This window comes from Taudactylus pleione, unplaced genomic scaffold (assembly GCF_031769625.1).
Source record: "Taudactylus pleione unplaced genomic scaffold, aTauple2 ptg000262l, whole genome shotgun sequence".
NCBI lineage: Eukaryota > Metazoa > Chordata > Amphibia > Anura > Myobatrachidae > Taudactylus > Taudactylus pleione.
In genome coordinates, this window is record NW_028284664.1 from 3,241,644 (window position 1) to 3,262,941 (window position 21,298).

A 21,298-nucleotide genomic window follows, 5' to 3' on the forward strand; every position below is an offset into this window, starting at 1 on the left:
TGATAGAACATATAACTGTGCCAATTAAAATGTTTAATTTTGCTTACATTAACATGCAGAGAGTAATATGCTAATAACCATCATCTTCTCAACATATCAGGAGTGACCTATTATTATTATCCCTTAGTTACACAGCGCCAAACTCCTATTACTCAGCACTGCACTGAGAATATGTAATCATTCACACTGGTCTCTGCCCCATTGTTGCCAACAGTAGACCTACAGTATATTGTACAGGCAGCTACTGTTCTTTCCTAAATTAGGTCCATTCAGAGTCCAGTTCTGTCCATTTGGTCATCATCATCATGTCCTAAGTATTTGCTGACTGGTGGGATGGCAGAATGTTCCACAGACTTTGGATGCATATTACATACACTTTGTTCCAGTTGCACATTCTTTCACATATAACTTTCCTCTTTTCAATCTGCTCCCTGGTAAACACAGACTGCAGAGAGCAGGGTGCAGACTGAACACTGCATTCTTAGCCCACCTACTGCAGGGGAACACTCCTCCCACCCGCAGATAAAAGCCTGCAGAATGGTAACTGCTGCTGGTCAGAGCACTTTCCCAGTCCCTCACTGTCACATGTCTGCATTACACCTTTCCCTTGGAGCTGGCATAACCAAGGTAAGATCATGACATGTTTTACTTTCTAAGTGTACCAGGCTCACAATGCCACCTGCTGCACCTAGAGACTAGTCAGAGAAGGTGGGCTAGCCTATAATGCAATACTACCCACTTTTGATATATATTAGATAGATAGATAATCAGTGCATACTTGTAATTGTGTGTTCTATTGCATTTCAGTCATCATTAGCCCCATTGCTCAGCCACATTAAGTACAGTGTGATAATAATGCTGTTATGGATACATGTGGTTTGCTGGTGGAAAGTGGATGTGGCATTGCTTGGAATGCCCTTGGGAATGACAGACACATTCTGCAGTGAGGAGATGCCCAGGTCAGCACTTGGTAGCAGGGGCACTCTCTCTGCAGGGTCTGGCAGCAGGTGCACACTAGAGATTCTGGTCAGTGGTTAATGTGTGCAGCTTTTATATTCGCTGTGGAGACAGGCTGAAAGCAAGTGGACAGCATTCATTCTAACTTTTAGTCCATTTACAGCCCTGTTTAGTAGTAAAAACTTGGGGTGTATAGGAAAATAGTATATTTGTTGAGGGGAAAAGAAATCATGGGTGTTTTTAGATGTTAAAATACTGAATTACTTTCTTAAAGGAATGTTGGCAAATGGAAAGCAACGAGAGATCTATGCCATGACAGAAGTCTTTTTACCCATTATTGTTGCTCTTTTATAAAAATTCCATATTTTCTTTAATGTTTTTAATAATCAGTTTAATCAGGGTTATGGCAGTGTGGTTGGAATGCACTGTATGGATACTTGTATCTCTCCCAATTCTATACTCTGAGACTGTACAAATGTGTACTTTTGGGCAACTACAAGTTACAACACGTGTATATAATGCAAATAAATCCTTTCTGAGGGTTCTTACTGCGCATCAGGTTCAATTTTCTAATGAAACCGCCAATTAAAAGCTCTTTAGAGAATAGGGGGTTTATTATATTCTCATCACATTTACGGAAGTCTTGATTTCCACGAATGATATCGCTGTATAAATGTGTTATTAATTACCAAAATATCTGCTATTTTCTTTTTATTGATGTCTAACAAGTGTTGGAGCATTCTGCAGCTAGAACATATTTAGGTTAGATCCTTGGATACGTCCATTGGAATAGCTGTGTGAATGGCTGGCGTTTAATTTTCTGTGAAGTAAATGAAAATACTGTATGACTCTGCTGTGAATGATAATCGTATTGGATTGTACAATGAAATCTATTGGCTCCCTGTAATCTAGTCCTTAATGTACGCTACCTTACTCGTTGGTTAATCTTCCATTATCTTTTGTGATACTCTCATAGACACTCTTCAGTCTATTCGACTAAGTTAGCCATCAGGATATGGCTGTTGTAGGCCACGCCAGTCTTGAGGACCTGGGAATGAATCAAAGCAATAGATTAAGCCATCATAGGACAAGCCTTCTTGTAATGGGCACCAAGAAAATCTGGTGAATTCTATACTCCAACCCATTTCTTATGGCCAGAGTCGGACTGGCTCACCAGTGATCCGCTGCCAGTCCTTGTATTCAGGGACAATGATTAACGGTAACCTATTCTCTGCACTTGCACCTACAGTCGGGATCACTAAGTGATTGTGGGTGTAGAGCGCCGGGTGCCCCTAAACATTGTCCCGGCATACATAGACTGACAGCGGATCCCTGATGAACTTGTCTGACATACGCGCTTTCAGTTCCTTGGTTCTTTCGCCCTACAAGTAAAACTTCTTTACATACGAAGAAAAGAAAAGACAATTGAAGCTAGAAATGTGTCTATACCATAAGTCCTTTGCATTTGTGGCATGTATTCTAAATGGTATTCTGACTGGTGTCGGGATTCCGGCACCGGCATTCTAAGCGCCGGTATCCCAACAGCCGGGATGATAACGACCTCCCTTCTAGGGTGCAATAACTACATCCCTTCTAAATTTCTATACAACAGCCACCTTCATAGCCATTACCAAGCTATACTGTCTAATTCATTCTAGAAAAGTTTTAAGTGTTTTCCGGATACTTTTTCCCACTGAGCTACTTCTTTCCTTCCGTCTATAATAGCTCAAGAGTCAAGAATATTTGCCTGTGAGGGTAAAATATACTGTGAAAAACTGCCTCATCTAACAAACCTTGTTTGAAAACAGAATTATCTTTGTAACAATCTCCCCCCCACCCCACATGATCTTATGCTACACCTTGTGAACCCTGGCACGCTATACATTATTATTGTACAGTATGATTACTGAACGCTGTCAAATTAAAGGATCTTGTGAAAAAAAAAATTAAATGAAAGAAATTAAAAAAAAGTTTTTTTCTTTTGATGTTATCAGATTGCGCTTTCATTTCTTATATAAACACTCATGTTTTTCTTACCAGTCTCTGGAGTTCTGGCAATGTGTTTGGTCATGCCTCTGGTTTTTATTACTATTTTACATTTCTATAGAGCTTTTTTATATATAATAACCAGCTCTTGACATTAAAGCAAACCCATAACAACATTTAGCTTTGGGGCTCCGCCGCATTAAATATATCCCACAAAAGAATAATACAAAGGAAATTTGCTTCAATATCTGTTCTACAGAACTCTTGAATTGCATTGGATGTTAAATAAGGCTTCAGCTACTAGAACAAATCCCTGTCTACCAGAGCATCTGTTATTGATGTTCTGCTGAATTTAAATATTGCCACTTTAATAGGGAACAGACGACTTTCACTGTTAAAACTTTTTTTTTGTTTTTTACCTGCAAAACAAAAAAGTTTATAGAAGCAATTGTTTTTTTAGGTGTCCAGGTTAATAGTGTGTTGTGGTTTTTTTTTTCAAAGATAATAAAATACAAAATGTCTGTTCTCAGTGCATTAGCAGTCCTACAATGTGAGCGTGCAATTTTATTGGGCTTTTCAATTTTGCCTCCAAGTGTATATTTTACTCGCAAGTAATATATTAATATGTTATTTAAATCCCACATATACGTTTTTTTTCTAAAATAGCAAGTTAAGTAGCTTTTAAGCTACTTAAGCATAACTTGTAGTTATGCTCTTACAAATGCTTATCTCCTTTTAAAATCTTTATGGGAGAAAAACAAATATGGCTGACAGTCACAGGCATTAGCCCACAAAGCATTCCACATCTCATGTGATGGTGAATGAGAGAAGTAGGGGAGGATCTCATATTGCAGACCGAGCTCAGAGGGGTGTTCCTAAGGTTCCTTGCTTACTACATCATGTGACTGTGGTAGCCATGGTAGTCCATGACACTTCGTATTATGGTAAATCATCACTAGTAGCCTAAAAAAATAACTCAAGGAGAAATGGTTAAAGTTTCTTCTTATATCTTTCCACATAGATTTATGTAAAAAAAAATGTTAATTTTTTTTCATGGAATTGCTATTTTCATACAATACATAAATAGTAAATATTTGTCCTAGTGATTGGAAGGAGAGATCATGTCCCTGTACACACTGCACAGATTATCTGTATAGTGGCCACCTAATTAAAATGAAATCTGTCGGAAGATTGGTCGACAGTGCGTACGTACTGCAAAATGTTTGCGATGCCGTCACCAGATCTATCAAATCTTATGAGCATCCTAGAAGATGTGATCATACTGATATATCTAAGATAAATGGAGATTGTACATACGTACACATTATATAATCCTCTAACAGATATTAAAATTCTCTAATGATCTGACAGATAATTGTATAGTGCGTACCCAGCTTTAGGGGACTATTTACTATGGGAATGGGTATGAAATACCGCCGGCTCGATTCCCGTCAGCGGCAGCCCGACATGAGCAGAGTTCGAAGCAGCGGAAGCCCGACAGCGCTGGAAATCCCGATCGTGGATAGGTGAGTATCTACTAACCTAACCTAACCCCCTAACCCTAACCCTCCTTAGGGGTGCCTAACCCTAACTTCCCCCCCAAGTGCTTAACCCTAATCCCCCCTCTAAGTGCCTAACCCTAACCACCCCCTTCCCCGCTGCATAAACCTAAGTCCACCGGGGGGGTGCCTAACCCTAAGTTCCCCCCGGGGGTGCCTAACCCTAACCCTCCCTCCCCCTAGCCTACCCCTAACCCTCCCGGGGGGGTGCCTAACCCTAAGTCCCCCCCGGGAGCCCTAAACCTAACCCTCCCCGCCCCCGCGGCTGTCCGCTCGCGGCGCCCGGCATCACTACGATCGGGATGCCAGGCGCCGGTCTCCCGGCGTCGGGGAAATGCGGGCATCTACATCTAGACGCCCGGCATTTCACCCTTGCCGGGATATGACAGTCGGGAAGCCGGCTGCCGGTATTTAGGCAGTTGGCTTCCCGATTGCATACCTTTACTAAGCCTTGGAGAGAGATAAAGGGGATGGAATTAAACTACCAACCAATCAGCTCCTAATTTACATTTTTCAAAAACAGCCTGTAAAGTGACAGGGGCTGATTGGTTGGTACTTTATCTCCCTCCACTTTATCTCTCTTCAAGGCTTAGTACATAGACTCCTTAAGGCGCATATCCACTAGATGAGAAAAATTAGTGATTGAACAATTACGACATCGTTATTGTTCAATCGCTCGTTAATCGTGCAGTAATCATGCAGAAAAATGTCGGCAGCGACCAGCGATGCACGTTCCCTCTGGTCGTTGTCGGCATCGTTCATCGCCCGAACTTGACGGTCAACCTGACAATATTGTCAGGTTGAGCATGTTCGGGGATAAGGGAGGCTGTCTGCACTGAACGACATATCGTTCAGTGTGGGCACTGCACAGTATAATGAACGACTGAACGATGATGATATTGTAATCGTTCAGTCCTCCATTGTCGGCCAGAGGATAAGCGCCTTTAGTCGTTAGCTGGGTACAAATTAGAAGACTGGCAATCTTGCAGGTGGTAGGGGAGATTTACCTTCACTCCAGACCATGCAAGATTGCCGATACACATTACCTGATGTAATGAACGATGGAACGATACCTTGTTCCATCCTTCATTACACTGCACAGTGTACACTGCAGCACAGCCAATCACACGTTAGATGATGTGCTCGATATATCATTCCGATCCACCTCAAGACGATATATCTGATGATATATTGTCTAATGTGTACCAGCACTCCTCAGGGGAGTAAGTTCATACCAGGAGCCTGGAAGTGAGGTAGTTGTTGGTGCCTCTCCCCTCTGCTTGCATTCACTACCAACACCCCAGCAGTAGCACCCAGACACACACTTCTCCCCCAATTAACTACCAACAACCCAGCATACAAACATTACTTGTTGCTGATCAGGGTCTTCCGTTCTTGCTATTTGCTGCTCCCACGGCAACAGCAGAGGCAGCAGGTTCCGCATGTGTGAGGGGAAGAACCAACAAAGGAGGGAGGGGTCATGCACTCTAGCCTCAGCCCCGCCCTTTTTATGTACATTGGTGCAGTTTCCTTGCAGGAGATCCGTACATAGAGACCGGACTCCAGGGTGGGGGCCCTGAGAGAGAAAAGGACGGGGCACATGCCCCCTAGGCTCCTTACATATTGCTGCTTTGGGGTGCATACAGCAGAACCTGGAGCAATAGAGAAGGTCAGTGTGCCCCCTTCAGGACTGCCGCCAAGAGGCGACTGGCTTCCATTGTCTCCTGTATTTCCGCCCCTGGTCTTACTACAAATTCTTGTCCTCCCAAATCTCTACTCGACAGTATTAACCAATAACCATGCTCTACTACAGCATCTCAAACGTCTTTTCCTCAGAAACAAAAATGCAAAAATAAAATATTGTCATTGCCTTCAACAAGTTTAGAGATTACAAATCAAGTTAATCAGCGTTGGGGCAGCTTAGTGGAAAGTACAACAACCACTTATCCATTTTAAATTGTGTAATCTGCCTAGGACATATGTAGGCTCCAATCTAGGTTTTCCCATGAGTCCTGCATTTATCACAATGATGACATCAATCATGATCAATATAGTGATATAATCTAAAGTAAAATACTCTACTGATAACATCATTCATCTGAGACTGATGAGTTCTCAGAGTGTATTATTAGACATTTGTGGAACCCATCCATTTGGTGTGTCTTGGGAACACTGCTATGCTACAAGGGATGAATAAATAACAAGAACGTTAAACTCTTTATAAAAACATTCAGCGTATGGTCTGGATTAATTTGACCAATGAACTTTTTGATAATTAGTAATAAAGTTATATTTTACAGTGGGCAATAGGGGATAAGAACGAAAGGGATTGGGTATGAAATACCGGCAGTTGGGATGCCAGCTGTCAATATACCAATAGTGGCAACCCCATGCTCAGTATCCCGATAGGGGTACGTAACTATGCTATCCCTCCCCCCTTCTCCCTCTAACCCCCCTTTCTTGCACCCTCACCCTCTCCTTCATCATTTGTATTTAAAGGTGCATTGATCTGTTGTCAGTGCGGTGTAGAGATGCGTACTACATAGGTTTTATTTTATTTTTTTGTTGTTGTAATATTTATATCAGTGCAAACATCACTGTCTTCCAACATATTATTTTCCACTTTGGAAGTGCTCTCTGCAGCTTGTTAAGTTGTACTATTACGGCTGCTGTTCATGTGCCAACAATAGCACATTTTTGATACTGTGCACTACAGAAAGCTCAACTCCTGTTTTACCCTTTTTAAGCCAAAAATCTGTAGCACATATCAGACCACTACAGAAGTAGCACTTTGTGCAGCCAAGGAGAAGGACCACGTTCTGATTGTAGTCAGGCCCAGATTTGTGGAAAGGCCATATATTCCCAGGCCTAGACTGGCAGGGTTGTCAAACCGACAGTAAATACTGTAGGCAGTTTTTAGACGTGGTACTGATAGGAGAGATTGCATAAATCGTATGCCATTTCATTATGCTGGCTATAAATATAATCCCTTCTGCTACTGGGGATCTGTATTATCTAAAGTCATTCTGTATATTACAGCGCAGTCATGGGTTATCTGACGTACTTCAAGACATGCTTGCCTACTTTGGGAATGTCCAACCCAACCTACTGGATCACGCCTCTATTCGTGGGGCAGAGTCCTGTGATTCATTGTGAATCGTGTCATTAAGCGTCTTCCCCGCTGCATGATGCCACAATTCCTGGCATGGCATAACGGGAGTGGGGCTGCGAAGAGACGGGTCACGTCACTACACCCTCATCTTTCCCAGACCTTCCCACTTGGACCTCCTATTCAGGGAGCTCCTGGAGGGGAGGCAAAGTTTTTTTGTTTTTTTTGTGGTTCATTCTGTGGGCATTAGTAATACAGTAATTAAGGTGGATTTTTCTAATGTACAATTATTTCTTCTGCTGTATAGTATGGTTATGGGAAATTTACTACATTATGTTTCATTTTCATAACATTGTTTCTAATTGATTTGAAACCAAACATCTACTAATAATCTGATAGGGTATGCAGTCGGGATGCCGACGGTCTAAATGCCGACCGTCGGCACCCCGACTGTCTAATTCCGGCAAGTGTCTAATGACAGGCGTCGAAATCCCGACGCCCGTCATCAGACCTACGCCGACAGCTGGCTTACCGATCGAAGGTAAGCCAGACGCGGACAGCCACGGGGGGGTTAGGTTAGGGGCTTCCGGGGGATGGGGGACTTAGGGTTAGGCACCCCCCCGGGAGGTTAGGGTTAGGCTAGGGGAAGGGGGGGGGCTAGGGTTAGGCATCCCTGGGGGGAGGTTAGGGTTAGGCACCACCCCTGGAGACTTAGAGTTAGGCTGCAGGGAAGGGGGGGGTTAGGTTTAGGCACTTAGAAGGGGTTTAGGGTTAGGCACTTGGGGTGGAGGTTAGGGTTGGGCACCCATTAGGGAGGGTTAGGGTTAGGGGGGGGGAGGTTAGGTTAGGCAATAGGAAAAATACTTAACTGTCGGGGTCTTCACTGCCGGTCTTCCGTTGTCGGGATTTGATCCTTCTGATAGTCCCTTTTGATGTCGCACAGCTAATTGATCAGTGCAATCTAGCAGAGTAGTTTTATCACTTTCATTTGCTTTATTAATGTGAATAAAACGCACATTTTGAGAGAGAAAGGCGCTCGGTGTTGCTGAGTCATCCTGGCCTTGGCGGAGAGGGGCTGTTTAGCACAACAGAAACCACGGTGTATGAGAGCACATCATACTCAGACATGCCCTAAACAATCACTTTTTCATAAAAATCTATCAGCTTGCTTCATACCCCCACCTACTCTTCCTGTTACACTCTCTGTTGTACCCGACAGAGGGACATTTCCCCTGGGGAAATGTTTCCTCCCCAGGGGCGGAGTGCATATATCGGGGCTGCCAATACACCTTGAGATATCTCACACTGGCCCCCATTTATCAACTATATTAAACACCAGTGAAATATTTCTTTTAGTATCACTGTGATACAAATGAAAAATCTGCTGGTATTTAACAATACTTACTCCTCCGACGAGGTCCCGCGAGGTCCTCTGCTGGCTGGCGCCTAACACGGCGTTCCGTCTGCACATGTGCATGATACGGGGACCTAGCAGTGCCTGGAAGGCTGCACTGAAGTCGGAAAGGCACCACCGGGTCTCCATTGCCGGCAATAGGGCCCGCATTGCTCTTGCCATCAAAAAATCTAAAAGTTGACAAGAGCGATGTTTGACAAACAGCAGTAGATTACCGCTGTTTGTTAAATCCGGAAAGCTGGCATAACCCTTTAGCATAACCCCAGTATATGCCCATAATTTCTGCAGGGTGACAGGCATTTTGTATGGCAGTGCATGTGTATCAGGGATCTCTTCCCTTGTGTCCTCCTCTCACTATCCACATCACCAGCACAACTATGTCCTGTACCTCCTTCCTGGGTCCTTACCTCCCTTATCTCCTACTCTTCTTCACAAGCTCTGGCCCTTCTTGCTCCACTCTTGCTCATGGGCACAGACCTGACACACAATGATTTGTTCCCCCTTCAGTCTGCTCAGTTTGCCTGCTTGTCTCAATGCGATCCGGGCGCAATATTAGCACCCAAAATCACATTGATTGCAGCATGTGATAATACGGCCCAAATGTATCAAATAGCATATGTGGGGACAGGGGCTCTAAAGCATCTCTCTCTCTCTCTCTCTCTCTCTCTCTCTATCTTCTCCTCCTCCTCCTCCTCCTCCTCCCCACAAAACTTTAATACAACATGGAAGTAAGGGAACAAGTCAGGCCAAGTTTAAGACCTGCACAGCATCCTTTCATCAGGAGCACCCACAAATGGGGTGTCTTATTGCTGCAATGGGCGTGACCTATCTGCAAGGGTGTGGCCTTGTGGGAAATGTTGTTACCTCCAGCAAGGCCCCCCTGTCCATCTTAATCACACAGTGGGCGTACCCAGCATACTGGGAGCTGCTGGGCATACCCCCTGTCCCTCTCTCCACTGAATAGACGCCAAGACAAGCGCACAACATGTATTCACCTCTTGCTGTGCTAAGCAGAGCAGAGGGTGAAGGAGAGCCTCCCAACCTCCCCACCACCACCACGGGACACTGTGACCTGCAGGTGGGATGGCAAGATAGTGCCTGGTAAGTAGGACTTTCCTACCAAGATCGGTACAGATTTATCAACGAGTGATATTCTTGTTATCACCCGTTATTAATCTTAATTGGTGCTCCAGCCAATCAGCTCCTAACTGTCATTTTTCAAACACATGACAGCTAGGAGCTGATTGGTTGGAGCACCTTTTAAGACTAGCATATCACTCGGTGATAAATCTGTGCCATGGTATATTTCTGATAGTTAAGTAAGGATTGGGCATCTTGTCTAATATTTTTATCTCCCACATTATGTGACATCTCTTCCAGGCATATCCTGCACAGTGTAATCCTATGTAGTACAACTAATATGGCTGCCTCACCTGGATCCTTCGTGGGCAGGGTGACTACCCGTTCAACATTAGTAAGGACAGTCCAGAAACCACAAGATCTGTCCGGAGGATTTGCAATCCTGAAAGAGCAGTGTCCCGAAATCACAACCCTCCCTGCTGCTCCACCTCCGCCCACCCCGGCATGCCTCCTCTGACTCCACGTCCCACATAGTAGGAGCTACATCTCCTTCCCTCCGATGTCATTATGACTCAGCTGGGCATGTGACACAGCTCAGTTACAGTTGCCATTGTTGGATAATGCAGAAGGAACCATCGATGGTATAAAACTTTGCAATGGCGCACCATCGATGGTGGCAGTGGCGCAGGGCTCTTGGCTTAAGCCCTGTACACACTAGACGATTTTTTGAACGGTTAGGCCGATTCCGACGCATCAGAAATGACAAATCATTCAAATCATCAAGTGTGTACGCGCTATGTCGCTGACCATGCCCGCTCCCATAGGTCGTCAACGACATCCTCCGTCGGCCCTGCTGTTGAACGCTGGCCTCTGAAGTGACCGGAGGCTAAAGAAGCCTCCGATTGCTTCAGAGGCAAGCGTTCCCAGTGATACACTGCGCGACGTGAGGAGCCTGCCCTGCGCGCCTGCTAGATCTAGTTAAATCCAGTCAGTGCGAGGCAACGGGAGTGGGAGCGTGAGCAGCAATCGGCTAGCAAGTAAAGGTAAGTTCTGGGCTGGGGCTGGGACCAGGGCCAGGGCCAGTCTGGTCACTATTTAAGCTTGGGGGCACTGCATAAGTGACCAGCCTGGGGGCACTGCATAAGGGACCAGCCTGGGGGCACTGCATAAGGTACACGATTTAAACCTGGGGGCACTGCATAAGGGGCCAGCCTGGGGGCACTGCATAAGGGACACTATTTAAACCTGGGGGTACTGCATAAGGGGCCAGTCTGGGGGCACTATTTAAGCCTTGGGGCAAAACATAAGGGACCAGTCTGGGGGCACATACATTTGGGCACCACTTCAGCCTGGGGGCACTACATAAGGGCAAAGCTAAACTACAGGGGGCACTGCATAAAGGGGAAAACTACAAGGGGCACTGTATAAAGGGCACTTTTGACAGAGCCAGTGGGGGAGCAGCCTGAGACCTGTCGGGCTGGATTGGTAAGGGAGTTACCCCTTTTCCCGGCGCGGGCATAATTGCGAAGGCCCCCACCCGGCTACTTTTTGATGCCACCAGGCTGGAAAAAAATTCTGGGGAGAACACTGCACTGTGTTATTGTACTTTTACTGTGCATTACAATGTATTTGGACTATGCAGACTGAATAGTAATGGATCATACTGATTACTGTGTATATTTTATTTATGTACATGGGCTGTGTATCATGCTGTCTCTTGTAATATACCTGGAACTTATGGACTGCTGTGTACTTGGTCTGTGTATTATATTGGTTAAGACTGAGGCATGACTGAGGGGGTTCTGGCCTTGTATAAAGCATACTTGCCTACTTTTGAAAAAGCATTTCAGGGAGATTGTGAAAGCAGCACCTATGAGCGGGGTGGTAAGGTAGACGTGTACTCCTACATCTGAGAGGCGTGACATAAAATTGATTTACATCCAAATGTAAGCGAGCCCCAAAGCAGTTACTATCTACAGGACTTGTTGATAAAAACACACTGATAATTTTCATAAAATGCATGTAGCCATAGGGATCATTGTGCCTTATACACAATGTAGGGTAAATATACTAATGATCCCATTTGAATGTATATATATCTGTTTTTTTTTTACTATAACAGCTTCCTAATGGGGGTAAGGTGCTATCATGGAGATTGCTAGACTCTTCAGGGAGTCAGCGAGATTGTTACTATTTCAGGGAGACTCCCTTATAGTCAGGGAGAGTTAGCAAGTATGGTATAAGGGCACATGATTAGGGGGCTCAATCTGATGGCATATTAATGGGCATATAATGAGGGGGCCCTGGCATTAGTGCATATAAGAGGGCATGGAAGCACTGGCATATATAGGTGCATAATGAGTCTCTCACAGCATATGAGGGGCACTGATCCAATATAAAGGGGTACATGGGGGAACTGGCATATAAAGGGGCATGGGTTTATTAGAGTGGTAAGAAAATGACCTGCAATCTGGGGTTTTGGCCACACCCCTGTCCACACTTCATGTCTGGTAATCTGAATATAAGAAGGATGTAACCCCAGGGCCGCCATCAGGGGGGGACCGCCGGGTCTCGAGTCCCGGGCCCGGAGTGAGGGGAGAGTGACGGGGGCCCGGGTAGCAGCCCCGCTGCAACAGCAGCAAATGATGCAGGAAGGAAGATAGAAGCAGGGCGGCCGCAAGCCAGCCTGAGGTCGCGGAATGGCAGCCAATCAGGAGCGGCCGCAGCCTTCTCTGCACTGCCCCTCCCCCTGTTACAGCCTTCTCTGCCCTGTACCTCCCCCCATAGTTCTGCCTGCCTTCCCTGTCCCCCTAGTCCAGCCAGCCTTCCCTGCCCAGTCCCCCCATAGTCCAGCCAGCCTTTTCCACCCTGTGCCTCCCCCCTAGTCCAGCCAGCCTTCCCTGCCCCCCCCCCCCCAGTCCTGCCACCCTAACCTGTCCAGCCAGCCTTTCCCCGCCCCATGTCTTACACTTCTACACATACCCTTCCTCCTGGTTGTATGTGGATCCGACTCTTTCAGTGTATTTTTATGTGGGTCTGATGTATATATGTATATATATTAAATTGATTCTTTATATATCTATCTATCTATCTATCTATCTATATATATATATATATATATATATATATATATATAAAGAATCAATGTTGATTTCCCTATATATATACAGTTTGGTTTTATGTGTGTGTGAATTTTACAGCAGTTTTAAACTGGTTTACGCATCAATTGATGACCCCCCCCCCACCTCTGCTCCATCCATCACGGGGGGAAGGGGGGCCCTGCCTATCTTGCCAGTACCGGGCCTCACAATTTCTGATGGCGGCCCTGCGTAACCCAATTCATGGGATGGGTGAATAATCCTTGGAATTGATGACCCAAAATGGCTGACTCACCATGGTATTATATTCATGGTTTCTGTAGATTATGCAAATATAAACCTCTGTATTATGTTCATGGTATCTGTAAAGCGTCTTGAGTCTTATTGGAGGAAAACACTATATAAGTAAAATTATTTGGCAAAATGAGTCACAATCATACTTGCCTACACTCCCAGAAGTCACGGGAGGCTCCCAATTTTTCGGGTAGCCCCCCACTCCCCTGAAGTGTAGGCAGATCTCCCGCATCCTGCCCACTTCCTATTGAAATCGGGCAGGATGGGGAGATTTAATGGGGAATTTGCGGGTCCGCGAGGAGGGGGTGGGGCTCTACAACGCAACTCACCTAATTACTGCAATTGTCCGGTCCCGCCCCCCGAAGCGGCTTGCAGCAGCAGCTCTCTGGGCTGCTCCCGGAAAGCACTTATACAAAGCCCGTAAGTATGGTCACAATAGGTCTGATGTAGATTAGGACAGATTTTTACACAGAAACACAGGTTTAAATGCTACACAAAAAAGCTTATTCTGTGCAGCTTGCAGAGTTGAATGCATCTGAAGAAGGTAGCTTGTAGACAGGAGTATTTATAATGGGCGCAGGTTGTACGACGCACATGGGTCCCTACCTCCAGGAGGGCCCTGTACCACACACCATGCAACCCATGGTATACTTGACGCTACGTAATGACGGCAAATACTCTTGCACCATGCTAGAGCCTTTGCTTTCCTGTGTGCATGCACCATATTCCCGAATATCACTGTGAAAACGGCGCCACAGAGGAAGAGGGAGTCGCTTGCCGAAGCAAGGTAAGATGCCTGGTCGGGGGAACCCGCTTCTCTGATGAGGACGTCTGCTGCCACAGGCCCCCTCTGGCCTTAATACGCCCCTGAGCGTATACACCATTTTTTCACCAGGATTAGTATATGTATCTGGTTTACTCAAGTAAGTTACACAATACTTTATGAGGTGTTATATACATAAGGCTGTTTGTGTGTGAATAGTGCTATTCATAAATACAAAGTTGCATTTGCCATATAAAATACAATTAAATACAGAAGCAAATACAGCATCAAATTACTAATTAAGTTAAAATAAATACAAACATGCGCTATCTTCCTCTTTAAAAAAACAAAACAAAAGGTAATCTGATTACCTGCCGCAGACCAAATGCAAAGGTCGTATAAATAAAGGGACTAGATTGCAGCAGTCACACTAATATTAGTAATAGTATCTGTGGGAGGCATCTAGAAGCCAATCAGAAGCTGCTGCCGATCATCATCATCAGTGCATAATTTGCACCAGGAGTCAAGCATGTCTCCTGCATGGGTTGGGTATGAAATACCGACGCCGGAAGCCCGAACATGAAGAATCTAGATGGCTAAGGTAAGTAAGCTAACCCTTCTCCCCCTGCCCTAACCCTCCCTTGTTGGTGCCTAACCCTAAAACTCCCGGGGTGGTGCCTAACCCTAAGTTCTCCTGGGGGTGCCTAAAACTAACCCCCCTTCCTGCACCCTAAACCTAACCTTCCCGGGGGGTGACTAACCCTAACCTCTCCCCCAGTGGTGCCTAGCCCTAACCCCCTCTCTACACAGCCTAACCCTCTCCCGGCAGGTGCCTAACCCGAAGGGCTCTATTTATTAACATTATTTTTACTAAAATAAAGTGAAAAAGGGTGTTTTGACACCCTATTCACATTATTTTAGTATCACCTTTAGTTATTACAGGGCAATTGGAGTAGAATTCGTAAAAGTCTTCTCTAACCCCTAAGTATAACTTATTTTTAGTAAGCATATCGCATTTCCCTGTTACTAAAAATAAATTGTGAAAAAAATACCTAGGGAGCCCCTGGAGGTGGCGTTATCCAGGGTCTCCCCCGGTTACCGGACACCTGCTCTGCTCTAAAAGGCAGAGCAGAGCCCAGAGCCGGTCCCAGTGATCAGCTGTGTGGTCTAAACAGACCACAAGCTGATCACTGCTAAAAAAAAAAAAAAAAATTAGCTTACCTGAGTCCATGGACTGGTGGTCCGGGCTCCAATATGTCTCCACTCCACTCAACTGGTCTCCCATGCTGCACTGCGGCCCGGTCATTTTTTTGCATGTAAACCACATGTTAAAATGGAAGAAAACTCATATTGGGACTTAGGGGCTAAATCAACATTGCACGCAAATGCAATACTGAATGCAGATTCCCGATTATCAGGAATCTGCGCGTGCGCAGAACCCGTTCTAGGGTGCGGGAAGGGGGGGTAGGTTTTTAGGCACCCCTGAGGGGAGGTTAGGGTTAGTCACCCCTAAAGGAGGGTTAGGGGGGAGGGGAGAGTTAGGTTACTTACCTTTAGCTGTTGGGATTTCGACCCGCCAGCCTGCCGCTGTTTGATAATTGAGCATTCCCTTCTTTGTCTGTGCCTGATTGGCAAGCAAAAGCATTTAAGGGGTGGGGATGGCTGCATTCCTATAAACGGGGGCGTGTCTGCCCTGCTTTCTAGGAGTGGCCACCTAGCGTCTGCGTCACGCAGTTTCCTGGCCTCGCAAGCCGGCCAGCTAAATAAGCTGACGCTTACTCAGCTGGCCGGCGTCCTGGTGCTGTCCACCATCACGACCATCATGGTTATCCCAACCTTGGTCGCAGTGCTGGGATCACAAATGCAGCAGGGGGTGTCATGCACCTCCTGCTGCACTTGCATGTTTGCAAGGACAGAATTGTAAAGCTGTTTGCGTGCAGCTTTGCAATTCCATCCAATACTGAAACAGGCCCTTACTTGTAAGCTATTACACAAGCCCCATTGTGTGTTTTTTTATTTTTTTTTAAAACTATCCCCATAGACTATTAAAAAAAAAACAACAGACAAAAAATACAGCAAGCACACCGGACACAAAACAAGAAAATGGAAGAAAAATTGCATTAAAGATGTGTGCGTCCATAGGGCCTGATTCAGACCTGCTCGCAAGTGCTATGCGCTCGCAAGCGGGTCGATGGCCGGCAGTGCACACGAGCGGCGTGCGCACTGCGCGTACGCGAGCCCAGGAGCGACCGAGAAATCACTCCAGCGCTTGCAACCAAAAGGGGCGGCTGTCGATGTTGATCGGCAGCTCGCCCCGTTTGTTAGGCGTGTCGGGGGGGTGGCTTACCAAATGGAGGCGTTCCCTCAGTGGTGAGCTTCCGGCTCTATTAGAGCTTGAAGCTCACTGGGACTTGCGACGGACGAGACCCTACCACAAGTGTCTCGTCGCAAGCCCGATGGTCGCGACCATCATCTGGCCGCTCGCTAAAGCTGTGGGTGGTCACCCACAGCTTAGCGAGCGGCCAGGAGGCCGAACAAAAATAAACATGTGGCCGCCCTGATTCAGAGCGAGCGCTCGCTTTTTGCGAGCGGCTCTGAATCAGGCCCATACTTTTTGCTTATATTAACATTGGAAAATAATACTCTATTGTCCTTTTTTGTGGTCCTTTTAGGGGAAAAACATGCAGAAAATATTACCTTGTGCAAGGATTATTATATAAAATAGAATACAAAAAACTGAATTTGTTTTATTTAAAGTAGTTATAGTAGGAGTTAGGAATAATTTCTCCAATATATTTGTAGGATTTGAACTGAGAAAAGTTAAATATATCTCTGATCCCTGATAAACCTGTTCTGGACGAAGGATATAACGCTGCGCTCCCAAATATGGGAGTCTAAATACTTCTGCAGTTATCATATGACACAGTAACATTCTTTGGAACTATCCCAAAATGATTTCATATTCGTTTTACAGTTCCGGTTGCTAAATGTAATCACTATTGCTAAATGTAATCATTATTTAATAAAAATGTGAAATTATTAGTTCATGTCTGTTAGAATTTTTTTTTCATGTTTGTTCACCTTTTGATTTTCCCGCATAGGTAGGATAGATCACTTCCATGACATGTGAACTGGATTTTCACTCAGACATACAGAAAGAAGGACAGGAAATGAATAATGCAGTTTATAATAACATAGTAATAGCCATGAAGATGTGCAAATGTTAACATCACATTCAGTATTGCTTGGCAAGCATAATTTCTACATCATAATTATACATTTTTATTACATTCTCTTCTCATTTTTACCTTAGTTTTCCATATTTCAATACAGATTGAGTCTCCCATATCCAAATATTCCGAAATTCGGAATATTCCGAAATACGGAATATTTTTAGCATGACTGAAATAGTGAAACTTTTGCTTTCTGATGGTTCAATGTACATAAACTTTGTTTAAGGCACAAAATTATTAAAAATATTGTATAAAATTACCTTCAGGCTGTGTGTATAAGGTGTATATGAAACATAAATGAATTTCATGTATTGTACACAAACTTATTTAGATGCACAAAATTATTAAAAATATTGTATAAAATTACCTGCAGGCTGTGTGTGTAGAAGGTGTATATAACACATAAATGCATTCTGAGTTTATATTTGGGTCCCATTCCCAAGATATTTCGTTATGATATGCAAATATTCCAAAATACGGAATATTACGATATCCAAAATACCCCTGGTCCCAAGCATTTTGGATATGGGAGACTCAACCTGTATTGCAAAAATGTTGTAGCGTTCCCGCTAGGCTGTTTTAGTGGGGCGCGGTGCCCTGCCCTCCTTCTGGAGGGCAAAAAGCACCCTGCCCTTACAGCCTGCGGGTGCCGTCTTCACCCGCGGGACGCAGTGGAGAAATGTGCAGTGACCCGGTCCCCGCCGGAGAATAGACACCAGACGCATGCGCCCGGCATCTATTCTCCCTGTCTGCAGCGCTTGTGGGCTGCCCGGCGTGTCCGTAAGTCCCGGGAACGCCCCCAAGTATGATGAAAAGGGGACGCGTCTTATAGACACACCCCCTTTTCATGTCCACGCCCCCTTTTCGGGGGCGCGCGCACAAGATTGCCCTCTCTAGCTCCGGCGCCCTGCCTGCTACCGGAGCTAGAGTGAACACTAATGTTGTACTTGTCTATTTACATAAGGTGCCAGTGAACACAAGGTACAGGAAGAAACAGTTCCAGTTTATGGTCCTGGAAAAGAGTTTGCCAACCACGAAAATTACGACTTGGAATTTGTACAAGTTGTGAAGCCCTGTACATGTAAAATTAAGGAAAATGGATTGTAGTGGAATTTAATACAATTGAATTGAAAGAATAAAAAAATTAGTCTTTGACCCTTATGTTAGTTTTATGTGCATCACTTCTGTAATATTCTGGGCGCGATGTACTAAGCATCACATGGCCGACGCGGTACATTCCGCCACTTATCAGGTATGTACCAGCATTAATAACGCCAGTATGTACCTAGAAATGCGCAAAGCACAGCTCACCCAATAAGAACTGTCCTTTGTGATAGAAAGGCTTCCGGGTTTATGACCCAGAAGTCCCCCTGGTGTCCTCCCTCGCATGCACCGAATGACACGCGTGCAGCACTCTCAGTGCAGAACGCGAAAAGAAACCCATAGGCTTCTATTGGGCAACGCCAACATTGCCCTCCAGGTCGAAGCTCCGGAATGTATCGCATTCCATAGCTTGGTACATATGGAAAATGCAGACAAATTCCGAAAATGGAGGTTTTCAGATTTTTGCCCACTTTTTCCTTTTAGTGCATCCCGCCCACTGTAAATGTAGGGGGTCAATGCAAGGAGCTATGACAAATCGCATTGTTCCAACACAATATATGGATGATGTGCAGTGCGCACATATGCGTAGAAATGGTAGCCTCCATTCGCATATTTTAGTACACAGCCCGCAAACTGAAATGTGAGAATTAGGGGCAATTTAGGGTGCCGTGTCCGGCATTCCAACACCATCACATTGCGGCATCATGCCTACTTGAATCAACCCCTTTGTATCACATGCTGGACCCGTAGGCAGGCTATCCCTTGTCAGACTCTGCATCTGGTGCTCGGTCCAGGTACTTGTAACCTGTGGTCAGCTGACCACTCATGTCATAGGTCCGCCTGTTTCAAATCAGGCGAGCCTACGTAAGCAGCTCTCTGCAATTTGCAGTACTACAGTATTGGGACACTATAATGCAGGTCTACAGCCCTGATTCCCTGTTCTGCCGTTACAATCCGTCGATCCATTATCCAACTCCCGGATTGGCAGGCATCCATGATCAGCGATTTGTTGGCGGATTGGGGAAACACAGCATATAAAAAATCCCCAACTCAAAGGTCCCGATCCTTTTTTGGTCAAGATCGGTGAATCGAGGATTTCCAACGCGTTGGATTTTCCGGGCGTCATAAGTCTCCTTAAAAGCTCCAGCTTTTTCCGACTAGTCCCAGTAATTTTTGTTTTGTTGTGTACCAGTTCGGCTTGTTGGATTTCCCTCCTGCTTTGTGACTCAGCACTTTGTTTGAATTTTCCACGTCTCTGACCCTGGCTTGTAGACTCTGCTGTCTGCTAGTGTACAGACCTTGGCTGGCCTGACCCATCCTCTCTACACTGGTTCAGCTCCCCGCATTCTGTAGTTATCAGCTTGACATACAATTGGGAGGATTAGAGGTCTGTGATCTGCAAACCTCAGCAGAGAAACTCAAACCTCTTTGCAGGGGTTCTTGGTGAATGCGGGGCACCGCGGTTCTGTTTCTGCCAGCACTAACATTCTGACAATAAGTAATCAGCTCCCCGCATTCTGTAGTTATCAGCTTGACTTACAATTTGGCAGATTAGAGATGTGTGACCTGCAAACCTCAGCAGAGAAACTCAAACCTCTTTGCAGGGGTTCTTGGTGAATGCGGGGCACCGCGGTTCTGTTTCTGCTAGCACTAACATTCTGACAATAAGTAATCAGCTCCCCGCATTCTGTAGTTATCAGCTTGACTTACAATTTGGCAGATTAGAGATCTGTGAGCTGCAAACCTCAGCAGAGAAACTCAAACCTTCGTCCTTGGTGAATGAGGGGCTCCGCGGTTCTGTTTCTGCCAGCACTAACATTCTGACAATAAGCAATCAGCTATCCCCAGATCCTACTTTTGGACAGCCATGACACTTGGTAACTTCATTGGCTGGTATGCAGTCATTATATTGACATTAACTATGTTGAGATCAGAAGGTTAACATTAATGATGTCGACATGGTTAAAATGTTGACATCTAATGTCTGCACCTCCAAAATGTTGACATTAACATAATATCGACATAGGAAATGTCAACATTGTCCTCTGGCCTTCATGATTCCCATCTCTCTTCACTCCAATCTGTTCTCAATGCTGCTGCCTGGCTCATCTTCCTCTCCAGGCGTTCCACATCTGTCTCTCCTTTCCTAAAAGCTCTACACTGGCTCCCCTTCAGGGGGAGGGGTGATCGCATGTGCGCAGGGTGGGGGGTGAGAGCAGGCAGCGCATGCATGGTCACACTGTGCGAAGAGGATTCACAGGGACAGAGCTTTTTCACAAGCCCTGTCCCTGCATGCAATATTTGATACATTCTTGTGATGTATTCAAATGTCGCATTACGATTTTGGCCGAGTTTATCGCATACCATCTGAGATGTGGATTGTGATAAATAGCCACTGTAGTATATTTTTGGTTAGACTCAAACAATCCTCTATCGGTGAAGGAACTTAGAAACTATACATCCATTGGACAGTCCCTGTGTTTCTCCAAATGAGAGTGGTTTCTATTGCCATTTGAATGGTGTTCACTATATATCCGGAAGTGTTTATAGGAACAGGCACATTTATGTAGACAATATGAGGGTTAGACCTATGCTCTTTTCTACATTGTTTTAATGCTATTTTTAAGTGTATTATTCATATATTGAATTCATTTGATATTTTTTCTATTGAATATTGTGTATCATCATCCATTATAGCGTT

At 45.1% G+C, this 21,298-nt stretch overlaps 1 protein-coding gene across 1 annotated transcript in view; it reads left to right on the top strand.

Moving 5' to 3' along the window:
• The first annotated feature begins 563 nt into the window (after positions 1–563).
• The window catches only part of COL8A1 (collagen type VIII alpha 1 chain), a 123,193-nt gene continuing 102,458 nt past the window's right edge, over positions 564–21,298 (top strand). Inside the window, exon 1 of the mRNA XM_088481078.1 lies at positions 564–627. The gene's annotated coding sequence lies outside the window, so the exon portion shown is untranslated. The remainder of the gene's footprint in view (positions 628–21,298) is intronic.